The 12,867-nt window shown below is 43.7% G+C and overlaps 1 long non-coding RNA gene across 1 annotated transcript; it reads left to right on the top strand.

Annotated features, from left to right (window-relative positions):
* The first annotated feature begins 4,823 nt into the window (after window positions 1-4,823).
* On the top strand, window positions 4,824-12,627 carry LOC138964105 (uncharacterized). Its single transcript, XR_011455018.1, has 6 exons — window positions 4,824-5,210; window positions 5,698-5,793; window positions 6,271-6,365; window positions 6,965-7,027; window positions 7,368-7,461; window positions 12,185-12,627. It is a non-coding gene; the product is annotated as an uncharacterized lncRNA (long non-coding RNA).
* Window positions 12,628-12,867: the final 240 nt, after the last annotated feature.

Raw genomic sequence — 12,867 nt, 5'->3', positions numbered from 1 at the left:
TCTCTCTCTCTCTCTCTCTCTCTCTCTCTCTTACGACACACGCACACACAGACAAACGTACACTCATGCACATACTGACACTATGACACAAGTGACACTGACGGCACACATAAACACACACACACACCACACACTGCACACACACACACGCGCGCGCTCGCGCGCACACATATACACACACACACGCACCCATACACGCACGCACACAGTCACAAACAAATAACCACACACTCACTCTCTCTCACTTTCTCTCATTCTCTCTCAATCTACACTCATACACACACTGAAACTATGATGACACAAGTGACACGTCACACACACACACACACACACACACACACATACACACACATACACACACATACACACACACACACACATACTCACCGTAGTGACACACATATACACACGCGCGTACAGTTGAAAGTCAAGACATGATATGATTTTTTCAAAGCATAGGAAGTTTTCTTTTGCAAATGAATAAAATTAACACAGAGGCAAAACCCGGTTTTTGCAGCCGGAATGCAATTGCGGAGGCTTAAAAAGGAAAAGATTAATAAAAAAAATATATAGCTCCCGGCGGAACTTGAACCCGGAGCGAATGAACGAGAGTCCGGAACCGTTACCACTGCACTATGTTGCTCGTGTAGAATAGAGGCATGATGAAAAAAGGCATTCTGAGTTATTCAGTCGTGCTGGTTTGAAAGCTCGCCACCTTCGCCGAATGACTCGAGCACGTTTTTTTCGGTCAGTAACTGATCGAACTGTCGCTTTTGAGTCACTCTGTTTTAAGCATTTCACCTAAATTAAACAAGAATGTCACAGTCCGTGTCTATGGTGCAAGGTAGGAGACCGTCTCATTGTAGCCAAGTTACGACAGTTGCTCGATTGACGCATTTCACGTCTTCGATATTGTGTCTGAGATCATTTCCCAATGAGCTGCCTTTAAAAACGGAATGTCCTGCAATTGTAGTATGCGCTGGAGGTTTCTTTTGGATGGGTAAGGACCCTTGAGATGCGATATCGTCGTATAATTATGTCAAGCGAGAGGCCCTTGACATTGGAAGTGGGAACTTCGAAAGCAAAGTTGCCAGCTACTCGGTATGCACGAGCTAAATTGAACGCCGAAGTTGTGGCTTCGAGAGTTCTGAGGTCAAGGTCGAGAAAATTGGGGGAATCCCAATTAGTGCGCATGCGTTTGTAAACAGTAGGCTTGGTGACCAGAAGAAACGAATCTCATCGCGAGTTCGTAAATGGGCAAACGTTGATCGCGCTTTAGCTTTTACTATAATTGTTGTTTTTAACTGGTTGAACGAAAGCTGTGATAATTGTCCTTAAATAGAATGACTGTCTATAATAATGATTTCGTTGACCAGAATGTTGGGGACAATAAAAAAAGGTTGTTTATGTGGTAGCGAAGTCGGTTAACTTAAAACTCTTTTTGTAGTGTTTTTTTAATGATTGTGTATCGGTAAAACTGCTGGACAAAAATAGTTTGGTCAGAGCGAATGTTTGTGTTACTGGTAAATTTAAAAAGGCAGAACTCCATTTTTTGGGAATCAAGATATAAAGGTGTAGTGAAAAGAAGATAAGTTCAGCGAATTTCATATTATTTGAGAAAATGTGTGTCCGAATTTTTAAAACAGAAAAATTGTTGTACTTAGGTGTTTGTAAATTACGTTTGTCCTCGTTAATTGTGAAGAGGATGTATGTTTATATAAAGTTCAAAGTCAAGATTGGATTTTTGTAGCCTACGTGCGTGTGTGCATGTGTATTAGACATAATACATAGACATAGAACACTTTATTATCTCAATTACGATAAACTCGGGTGTGGTGAATCACAATAAACAGCATAAAACGTAAGAACATGAATAAAATATCAAGGCGCAAATATAGTCAGCTCATCATAGTGTGGGGAGTGGGTACACACACACACACACACACACACACAGACACACACACACACACACCGTCGAACACACACACACCGTCGAACACACACACACCGTCGAACACACACATAACATCGAAAACACACACACACACACACTCACAAACACACACAAACACACACACACAAACACACACACACAAACACACACACACAAACATACACACACACACACATACGCACACACGGCACGCGCGAACACGCAAACAAACGTATGAAGGAACAGACGCACAATTATACCCGCACGCACGCACACACAGGCAGACAGGCACTGGCACAAATACATACACACACACACACACACACACACACAGAGATAAAGCAATGACAAAAAAAATAGCAGAAACTTACACTTCAACACTCGAACGAACACACACACACACACACACACGCACACGCACACAAACACACGCACGCACGCACACAAACACACACACACACACTCACACATGCACACAACGACGCCCATTTTCATAGAAACACAGTAACCCCCTCGTATAAGCGGGAATGAAAGAGTGGTGGCCAATGACCCAGAACAAACAAAAGTCAAAGCTGGCAACTCAGGTTTGTATTCAGGGAAATTTGCACGAAATGCATGCAGAAGATACGACTTTTCCCTCTATTTTCTCTCTTTGGGAGCGTCAGCTCGGTTTGACATGAAAAACTGAAGAAAAGCCCTGCCTTTTTGCACTGAGAAACTGTGGAAGTAGCGTGTTTACTACTGGGTCTGGCTGTAGTACATTTACCCTCATTTACTTCCTCGTTAGCTTCCAAAGTAAACTCTTTTTTCGTCCCATGCATGCGAAAGTGAGGATGTACTTCCGATGTCACTCAAAACTTTAGAAGTAGTCGCAAAATACCCTGAGTTACTTCCTCGCTTTGCTTCGAGGTAAACCCTTTTTCCGGCCCATGCATACGAAAGTGAGGCAAGTACTTCCGATGTCACTCAAAACTTCGGGAGTTGTCGCGAACTTCCCCCATAAGCATACGGGCCCAGATGGTGATCGCTTCCCACGTCCGCTCCTCTCTTCACCTTCACATCTTGCAGTGATCTTCTCCACGTTCCGTTGATCATCAGGTGATCAATCTGATTTTGGTCTCTGTTGTTGGGTGAGCACCACGTTAGCTTGTGAATGGTGCGATGTGGAAAAAGGGTTCCGCCAATTACTAGGTTGTTCATTGTGCAGAAGTCAGCCAGTCTCTCTCCATTTTCGTTCATGTTTCCACATCCATGATTACCCATAGTTCTTGTATAGTGCTCGTTGTTGTTGCCTACTTTGGCATTCAGGTCTCCCATGACGATGACAAGGTCATGGCTTGGCACGGTTTCTAATTCGCTCTGGAGAGTTTCGTAAAAAGTGTCTTTGTCTTCTTCCTCTGCATCGTTTGTTGGTGCATAACACTGTAGCAGTGATATGTTCACCTGCTTGCCTCTGAGTCTGACTTTCATCAGCCTGCTGTTCACTGGCTTCCATTCTAGCAAGCATTTCTCAACTCCTTTCCTCAGGATCACTGCTACTCCTTCTCGGTGTTGGTCGTCATCTCTTCCTGAGTAAAGGACAGTCTCGCCCGTGATCGTCTTAAGGCTGCCAGTCCCTGTCCATCTGCATTCGCTTATTCCCATTGCGTGCAGGTTGTAGCGTCGCATCTCTGATGTCACCTGCGCAAGTCTGCCGGTGTCGTACATGGTTTGTACGTTCCAAAACCCAATCTTCATCCTTGTTTTTGCTGTGTTGAGAGCATCCCTGGTCGTGTCAGCAGCTTCCTGACGGCTTTCACTGCTGGCAGTCATACAAGTCCCGGGCTGGGACTCAGGCGCTCCGTCCACATCAGTGTTGTTTTCCTTTGTCGCTGTTTCTGTAACTCACTCGGTTTTACCAGTTAGAGTTGTTGGCCCTAAGCTGAACCCCCAACCTGGAGGACCAGGGTACACATTTTAGTCTGGCCTCTACCTCACGCGGATCTGTTCGGCATGGTTGGACCTACCAGGGACACGAGGTCCCCGCCGACATAGCTCCGGAGGTTGTCAAGGCACACAAGCCCCCACACCACGATCAAGGTAAGTGCACCAGGTGGGGGCATTAGGGGCATGTTACACGGGAAAACCCGGCTTTGTATAAAAATTAGAATGCAGGGGGGGGGGGGGGGGGGCGATGCAGACGGCTGGATGCCGGCTGCTAGAGGAGACCTGAAATGGGCTAGGGACCGGGTCGTCTTGGGTCAATGCTGAAATGGTTACTTTATGGGCTGTTGGCCGAACGGACACCCGGGCTTCATATTTTTGCATGCATGTATACGTATTCGTGTTTCCAAGGCCTGAGGCTTTCGCTGTGACCCTGGGATCTTTATCGTGCGCATGCGTGCACACGGGGGTGTTCGGACACCGAGGAGAGTCTGCACAAAGTTGACTCTGGGACACACATCCCGCGCCGAACTTGGGGGTTGAACCCACGCTGATAGTAACAACCGGTTTTAAAGCCAGCGCCTCTACCGACTGGGCAAACTCCCCACCCAATATGTTGGGGTCAAGAAGTTCCATGGAGGGCGGGGGGTATGGAGTAACACATAGTGTTTTGCTCAGAACATTCCCACCCAAGCAGAGCCGCGCTAGGGGTACGCATTACCGTGAAGCTGGCAGTCAGTGCTACCAAATGTCGTCTGTGTCTACCACTCGGTGGTGACTTAATGTGGGTCTATGTAAGCAGATGCCAGCGCAAGCAATCTGATGCAGAGTCAGGAGGCGGTTTGGTACAAGAGAACCTTAGAGGCCACAGCCTCGGCCGTCTAAAGGCTGTTCTTAACCAGACGAACCTTTGGTTCGCGAACTAGGTTCGTGGGGTTCGGCGAACCTCAAGACTGGTTCGGCGAACTTGTCTTGGTTCTTAACCAGACGAACCTGAGTTTTCAAACTAGGTTTGGGAGGTTCGGCGAACTAGGTTCGGGGTTTGCAAGTCATGTCTTGGGAACCTTTAAGATCGGGCCGAACCTTTGACTCTTCTGCCAAGGAGGAAGACAAATTATTGAAAAACTGAATCTCAATGGCGGACGAAATCACCCAAGTCAAAATTACATTTTCTGAGATTTTATAAAAACAACGCTTGAACGAAAAGGTAGAATGGTGACTTCCGTTCGATTTCAAGTTAAGCTTTTCACTTTTCCGAGCAAGACAACCGCTGAGAGTGAAAAAACGCCGCTGTTCGACTTCGAAATTTCCAGTCGTAGACGACCTTCGCTTCTGCAGCATTGTGTTAGTGCAGGTGAGGCACTGTTACTCATTTCGCTGAGCTCGTTTTCGTATTGTTGTGCATTAGGATCATCTAGTATGATATGAATAAAAGCAGGAATGACTTCGGCATGTAAACGCATTGATTTTGTCGAAATCAGCACAGCAGTAAGCTAGATTCTTTCTGCTCAATTTGTTTAATTTTTTTCTTCAAAAGTTTATGACTTTGATTTTGATTGTTTGTTTATCTCATCGGCACAACATCCATCAGGCAAAATATCAATATGTTGAATGATAACGTTGAGATAAGGAAGTTCACACATTTATCTGCTTGCAACAACAATCGCAAGGACAGATCTATCTGCTTCGTTGACTGCTAGATTTTCATTGAATTTCCCAAGTAATGATGATCTCGTTTTCAATTAGATCTGGACAGTGTTTGTGTTCTTAGATTCATGATTGACCATGCAGGCTGATTGAGATCATAACATTGTGTTTGTTTGTGCTGGTGCAATGTGCAGATCAATGGCCCGGACCGCAGGATGACCAAGTGATCATTACAACTTGCGTTCACCACTCAACATTGTCTTCCACCTAACTCAAGGGCAAAAATAAAGGTACATGGTGGTGAAATCATTGTGCAATTTATGTCTGTGAAGATCAAGATAGTTGTTAGCACTAACTGATCATGCTTATTATTATCAAGTTACATACACACTCCGCCCCAGCTCCACCCTAAACCCATAACAACACTCTCCAGTCCAACTACCCCCACCCTTCCGTGCAACATATGTTGCCGTCTGTACCTTGTTTGTGGTTATGGGGAGTGCTCAAATAGTTCCATAAATGTTAATATAAATTAAAAGTACTGAGAGTTTCATTTTCCATTGCTCTTCCCCTTCCTCACGTCACATTACATACTCCCTTTGCCCCATCCCCCACCCCCTCTCTCTTTCTATGCTCTCTTTTTTCTTTTACTTCTTCTCTTTCTCTCTCTCTCTCTGCCTGTATAAATCAGCTCTCTGGTTGTTGCTTCTGTAAGTGTAATGTAAAGTTCTACATCTCTGCATAAATTTTGTATTGTCATTTTTCAGAATGCCCTTGTAATAACTTCAGCGTCTGCCCATGGAGTCTATATAGGTCAAAGTCTCAAATGTGATGTGATCAAGAGGATGCCGCAATGATCCAGGTAATATTGCAAATACTCAAACTGATCTAAAAGCAGAAGCATAACGTGATCCACAAACATTTCTGCTTAAACATTACAGGGTTACAGTACACCCAGAAAAACAGCTGGATGTTAGTGCATAATTATAGATCTGCAAGTGCAAGCAACATCGACCCTCTCCCCCTGCTCTTTTTCCATCAGCAAGAGCAACATTTATTTTCATGTACAACTTTTCTAGTGCCTCTTATGTTGTATAACTGTTGATATTTAAATGAAGCAAGTGTTTGTTTTCAATGGCACTGCATTTCCCATGTACACACACACACACACACACACACACACACACATTCGCATTGTCTCTGTCTGTCTGTCTGTGTCTGTCTGTCTCTCTCTCTGTCTCTCTCTGTCTCTCTCTCTCTATTTCTCTGTTTTTACATAAGTAATTTTGATCACTTGCACTTCACTGGGATTTAGTTACTGAATCAGTCATTCAGTGAGAGTGTTATGTAGAGTAAGAGTATTGAGTCTGCTGCTGCTGTTGTTCTTACTCATTACTGTTTTTCCTCTCTGCATAATTCTTGTTCTCCCTTAAATTGCTGGTGTTATTTTCATCATTACAGTATCTGTCCATTGAGTCTGCGTCTGAGCTGTGATGGGACCAAAAAGATTCCAGAATGAAAGAGGTAACTTTTACTGATCTTTATTTAGTTTATGGAGAAGTTGGTTCACATAATGCATTACAGAGTTGCTGCCTTTTTAGATATATTAAACATTGTACCAGTCATTACATGATCAAACTGTGTTAGCCACCCCACCTTCCCCGGTTCCCAGCTATCCTTCTATCCCCGCCTCTAAACCCCCACCCCAATCCTTCCATCTCCCCCAAATCAAATTTACTGACACAACACTGATTTTCATTTTACCTTATTTAAGTGTTCTTTGAATAAAATTATATAGCCTGTTGCTGCTGCAAATGTTGTTGTGACTGTTCTTCCTCAGTGTATATTTTTTTCGTTTCCTCAGAATGCAGTTCTCCCATGCACCACAGCGTCTATCAATGGAGTCTACAATATTGTCTGGGATGTGATTTGAGCAAGAGCATGTCAGAATGATCAAGGTAACTTTTTAAACACACAGAACTGATCAAACTGTAGAATTCAAGTACACAATTTCAGATGTTTTCAAATGCATAACATACTGCAACAGTCAGGGTCTTTCTCCACATAAAGAGTGTGAGGTTTTCTTGGTAAAATTGCGATTTTTGTCGCTATGCGCAGAGTGCGACCTTTTTATTTGATTTTTGTACTATAAAGGCAGATATATATTCAAATAAAAGAAAGTCTTGCATGGGGAGGAAGGAATATGCATGAGGCTTTTGACAAGACAAACTGTCCTTATTAGAGCCTAAACATACGTTCCTTACCGTTAGAACCAAAATGTCAGACATCATAGATGCTCCAATTAAACAAAAGAAGGGCATCCTTTTACTTAAACATAATTATACACTGTACCGCACATTAATAACCTGGTTGTGTTCTGTGGCAGTGCATAGTAGGAACCTTTTTGCTTAATGAATTTCACATGTGTCTGTAACTTGAATCTCCACCAAAAGAAGCTGGACGTAAAAAGGGGTGTCTAAAAAAAAGCGCCATGTTTCCTTTTTGATCTCTTTTTTTTTCGCAGTCAAAAATGTGATTAAAAAGAAAATAGGGAGGTTTTTTTTACCATCCTGTATAGTCTTGTTGTTCCCATGTAAAAACCTAGTCAAACATGTGGTGTCTGATATGCTGGGTAATATGGTGAGGAACATGCCTTTAAAGGCCCAGTGATAATTGTGAAAGCCGTTCTGCTCAGCTGGAATTTGATGAATTTTGTTGTTGTTGTGTTTAATGAAATGAATTCGCAAAAAGGAAAACAATTTTTTTTACTGTTCACACAAAGCACTTGTAGATAGTTGGTATGTGCCGCATGTCAGGGGTGGTCTTATTCAATCAATCAATATGAGGCTTATATTGCGCGTATTCCGTGGGTACAGTTCTAAGCGCAGGGATTTTTATTTTTTTATTTTTTTTAATTTTTATGCAATTTATATCGCGCACATATTCAAGGCGCAGGGATTTATTTATGCCGTGTGAGATGGAATTTTTTTACACAATACATCACGCATTCACATCGGCCAGCAGATCGCAGCCATTTCGGCGCATATCCTACTTTTCACGGCCTATTATTCCAAGTCACACGGGTATTTTGGTGGACATTTTTATCTATGCCTATACAATTTTGCCAGTAAAGACCCTTTTGTCAATCGTGGGATCTTTAACGTGCACACCCCAATGTAGTGTACACGGAAGGGACCTCGGTTTTTCGTCTCATCCGAAAGACTAGCACTTGAACCCACCACCTAGGTTAGGAAAGGGGGGAGAAAATTGCTAACGCCCTGACCCAGGGTCGAACTCACAACCTCTCGCTTCCGAGCGCAAGTGCGTTACCACTCGGCCACCCGGTCCTAATACATACAGGTAAACTGACAGGTACTTTTCCACAGTGGAACCCCCCTTTCAGACCCATTCATTTCAGACTTCCTCCTTTTTAAGATCTTGCTTCTTTAGATGTTCTGTGACGGGTGAAGTGGCGCGCAGTGGTAAGACGTCAGCCTCCTAATCGGGAGGTCGTGAGTTCGAATCCCGGTCGCTGCCGCCTGGTGGGTTAAGAGTGGAGATTTTTCCGATCTCCCAGGTCAACGTATGTGCAGACCTGCTTAGTGACTTAATCCCCTTCGTGTGTACACGCAAGCACAAGACCAAGTGCGCACGGAAAAGATCCTGTAAACCATGTCGGAGTTCGGTGGGTTATGGAAACACGAAAATACCCAGCATGCCTACTCAACGAAAGCGGAGTGAAGCTGACTATGCTCTCAGAGTATAGTGTGGGGAACCCAAATGGGCAAACGAGCTCACACGTCACCAGAATTTCTGGAACGCTGAAGAAGAAGATGTTCTGTTCATAACCTGTAAATTACCCCCATTTTTAGACCCCTTCCATTTTAAGACTTGATTTTCTCACATTTTTTAAGGTCTTAAAAGGGGTTTCCCCTGTACTCCTAAAAAACCCTGACCCACAAAGTAATTTAATTATAACTGCTGTAATCGTTCCTTCCGTGTGCTATTATCTGTGAATTTTTTTTTTTTTTCTCCTGTGTTGTCTCATCCTCTGTGCGCCCTGAAAGAGACCTCCGGGTCGAAATTGCCGTACCTTGTCTTATCCAGCTGTGATCCGGCCTTTGTATTAATGTGAGGGCAGTACCTTTTTTAAACTTTCAATATTGACCGTACGTTTTGCATAAAACACCAAATTGAACAATGAATTAAAAATATACTGTTCAAAAAAAGAAACGCATAGCTTGTAATATTTGGTTAATTTAGTTATATGGCTACAAGGATATCCACCAAACTGCAGAAAATGTTTATCTGGTCGTCGACCTTTCGTCCATTGTCACAAGTGAGCTCTGCACGTGACGCATGCGTTATCAGTGGCTACAATGTCAAAATTGCTCATTTGGCATGACCACTCGTCATGCTTCAGTGTAATCTCGTGAAACTCGGGGAATATTGAGCTCTCACCATGTCTTCCAAAACCCATAAAAGCGGATTGTTCGCCACAAAGAAATCAGACGACAATTCAGCGACGAAAGATGGCCCGATTGAGCAGAGAAGACCGCCAAATTGCATTGGGTCGTTTACATTACAAGCAGGCCAAAGTCAAAGTGCAATCGCCAGGCACTTCCACGTGTCCCAGAGCACCATCAGTAGACTGTGGGTCAGGTTTCAAGCCACTGGCTCCGTTGCTGACTTTCCACGAGCGGGAAGACCAAGGGCGACAACTGCTGCTCACGACCGCTTCATACGGCTCCGCCACCTCCGGAATCGTTTCCTGTCGGCCTCATCTTCTGTCCAGGCTCTCCCCGGGCCACACCGATTATCGGACCAGACCGTGCGGAACCGCCTGCATGAAGCTGGTTTGAGAGCTCGCAGACCTCACAGAGGAGCTGTCCTCACCCGCCGCCATCGCCAGAACCGAGTGCAGTGGGGCAACCAGCACCTTCGCTGGACCGTCCGGAATCACTGGAGACACGTGTGGTTCAGCGACGAGTCCTACTTCCTGCTCCAGCGACATGATGGTCGGAGGAGGGTCTACCGGAGAGTAAACGAACGTTACGCGCCCAACTGTGTGGATGAGGCACCCGTTCATGGTGGTGGAGGCGTCATGGTGTGGGGGGCGATCAATACCGCTGGAAGGAGCACCCTGGTGCACGTCCAAGGGCGCATAACTGCCCAGCGATACGTGGAGGAAATTCTGCGCCCACACGCCCTTCCTCTTCTGGCTGACCAGGATGCCATATTCCAGCAGGACAACGCTCGCCCGCACACAGCACGACTCACCACCCAGTTCCTCACCGACCACCATGTCCAGGTGCTTCCCTGGCCATCCATGTCGCCAGACATGAACCCGATAGAACACCTCTGGGATGAATTGGACAGACGTACATGTGCGCAGGCGAGAAGAATCGCCAGCAAGATATCCGGCATCTGATCCAGTCCATGCCCAGAAGGTGCCGGGCAGTTGTTGCTGCTCAAGGCAGTCACACCCCCTACTGACTTGACAGCCTCGGCACCCAATCGTATTGATTGACTGATTGATTTGAAGATGCAAATGAACTCTGTGTGCATTCAACTGTGTCCATACCAAATTTCAAACAAATAATCTAAATATTGGATTTTCTGTTAATTTTTTCGAAAAATAAAACAAATTTGGCAAGTAGCAACTATGCGTTTCTTTTTTTGAACAGTATATATCAGAAAATTATTTCCTCACTATACACAATAACCCCTCATTTAAAGGCTGACAAAGTCCTATTTAATTAGTTTACTTACTTCCAGGGCTTTTCCCATCGTTGCGGGGATGTATAAATTAAGCTTCCTGCAAAGTTTTAGGTTTGAAGTCCTTACCAATTACAAGAAATAATCAATTCTTAATAAAGTTTATTGCTATCTTTAGAAACAGTTCTCCAGGGCTTGGGCTATTTTTAGACCGTCAACACAGACAGTACAGCTTTGTTAATCCCCGCGTGAAGGAAATCGCTCACCTTCCACGTGCAAAACGTAGTGATATTGACACGCCAGATTAGCGCGGTAGCGGATTGTGCTAAGCAGGAAAGCGCGCTTTTCTGTATTCTTGTTAACTTCGCAATTTCCGGAAAACATCCACTTTCACTTTGAGACTGTTCTGTTTACATTCGACACTATCAACACCACTTTGCAATACTGAAATAATTTTTTCTGTTTTTGAAAGCTACAGCCAATCGTTATTATATCCCCTTAGGTGGAGTTTTATAACATTATTGGCACATGTAAACAATAGGAATTAATTAATGAACGCTACGAAAAGGGCAGCCTTTAACCTATGAACTTGCAACTGTGTTGACCTGTGTAATGTAACATAGACCACCACCATCTCTCTCTCTGTCTCTGTCTCTGTCTCTCTCTTACACCCCTTACCTGTTCGCAAACCTTTACCCAAATGTATGCTAAATGTATATATATACAATACAAGACAAGACAAGACATGGCAAGACAAGACAAGTTAGGAAAAGGTTGCCAGTAGGCCAATAGAGGGGTGACAAGACAAGGCATGACAAGACAAGACAGGACAGGACAGGGACCAACAAAAAAAAGAAAGAAAAAAAGAAAGATAACTAATTCGGTCAACAGATGTTAAAGAAATAAGCATTTGTTTGGGTTGAATGTTTGGGTGTCACCCTGTATATATTTGTATTTTTGCAGGACAGGGTCGAGTTGTGATGATGTCAGGGCGACTGAAGACACACCAACAAGTATTCTTCGGAAGTGTTTGGAACACAAATGAACATTATTTCATAATAAAAAGGCGGCTGACATTGATGTTCATATCGGTTCATGTTCATATTCTCAGCACAGACGTGTGCTTAGAAATCAGATGTTTAAGAACAAGAGACAACCCTGAATAAAGCCTTATGAAATATGGTTGGAGCTGGATCAAAAGTGTGTGTGTGTGTGTGTGTGTGTGATTGAAGGGCAACATTTATAAATGATGAGACAGAAAGCTAAAGCACATCCTTTTATCGTACGTTCCATATCGTCCTCCTACTTTAAATGCTTGCTAATACAGACGTTCTCCAAGAAAATGTCTATCCAGTAATGTTTTGTTTATCGCAATGAAAGCTTTTTTTTGAGAAGAATGAAGAGGAATCAAATAATTAAAAAACAAAAAAAACAAGACAATTGAATTGCTCAAAACGTAAAGAAACAGGATGATTTTGGTTCAGTAGTACTATTTGTAGACCCTTAAAGCAATACATCCACAAGGGATTCCAGTGTATCAGTGCAAATAGAAAATTTCTGATATAACTTGAAAATTAAAACAGACTGAATTGTGATAAAAAGAACCAAAATACCGAGTAGTTTTTTTTTTAGGTCTCCCTCTTCAC

The sequence above is a fragment of the Littorina saxatilis genome, linkage group LG4 (genome assembly GCF_037325665.1).
Source record: "Littorina saxatilis isolate snail1 linkage group LG4, US_GU_Lsax_2.0, whole genome shotgun sequence".
Taxonomy (NCBI): domain Eukaryota; kingdom Metazoa; phylum Mollusca; class Gastropoda; order Littorinimorpha; family Littorinidae; genus Littorina; species Littorina saxatilis.
This window is presented reverse-complemented; position numbering and strand designations above follow the sequence as displayed.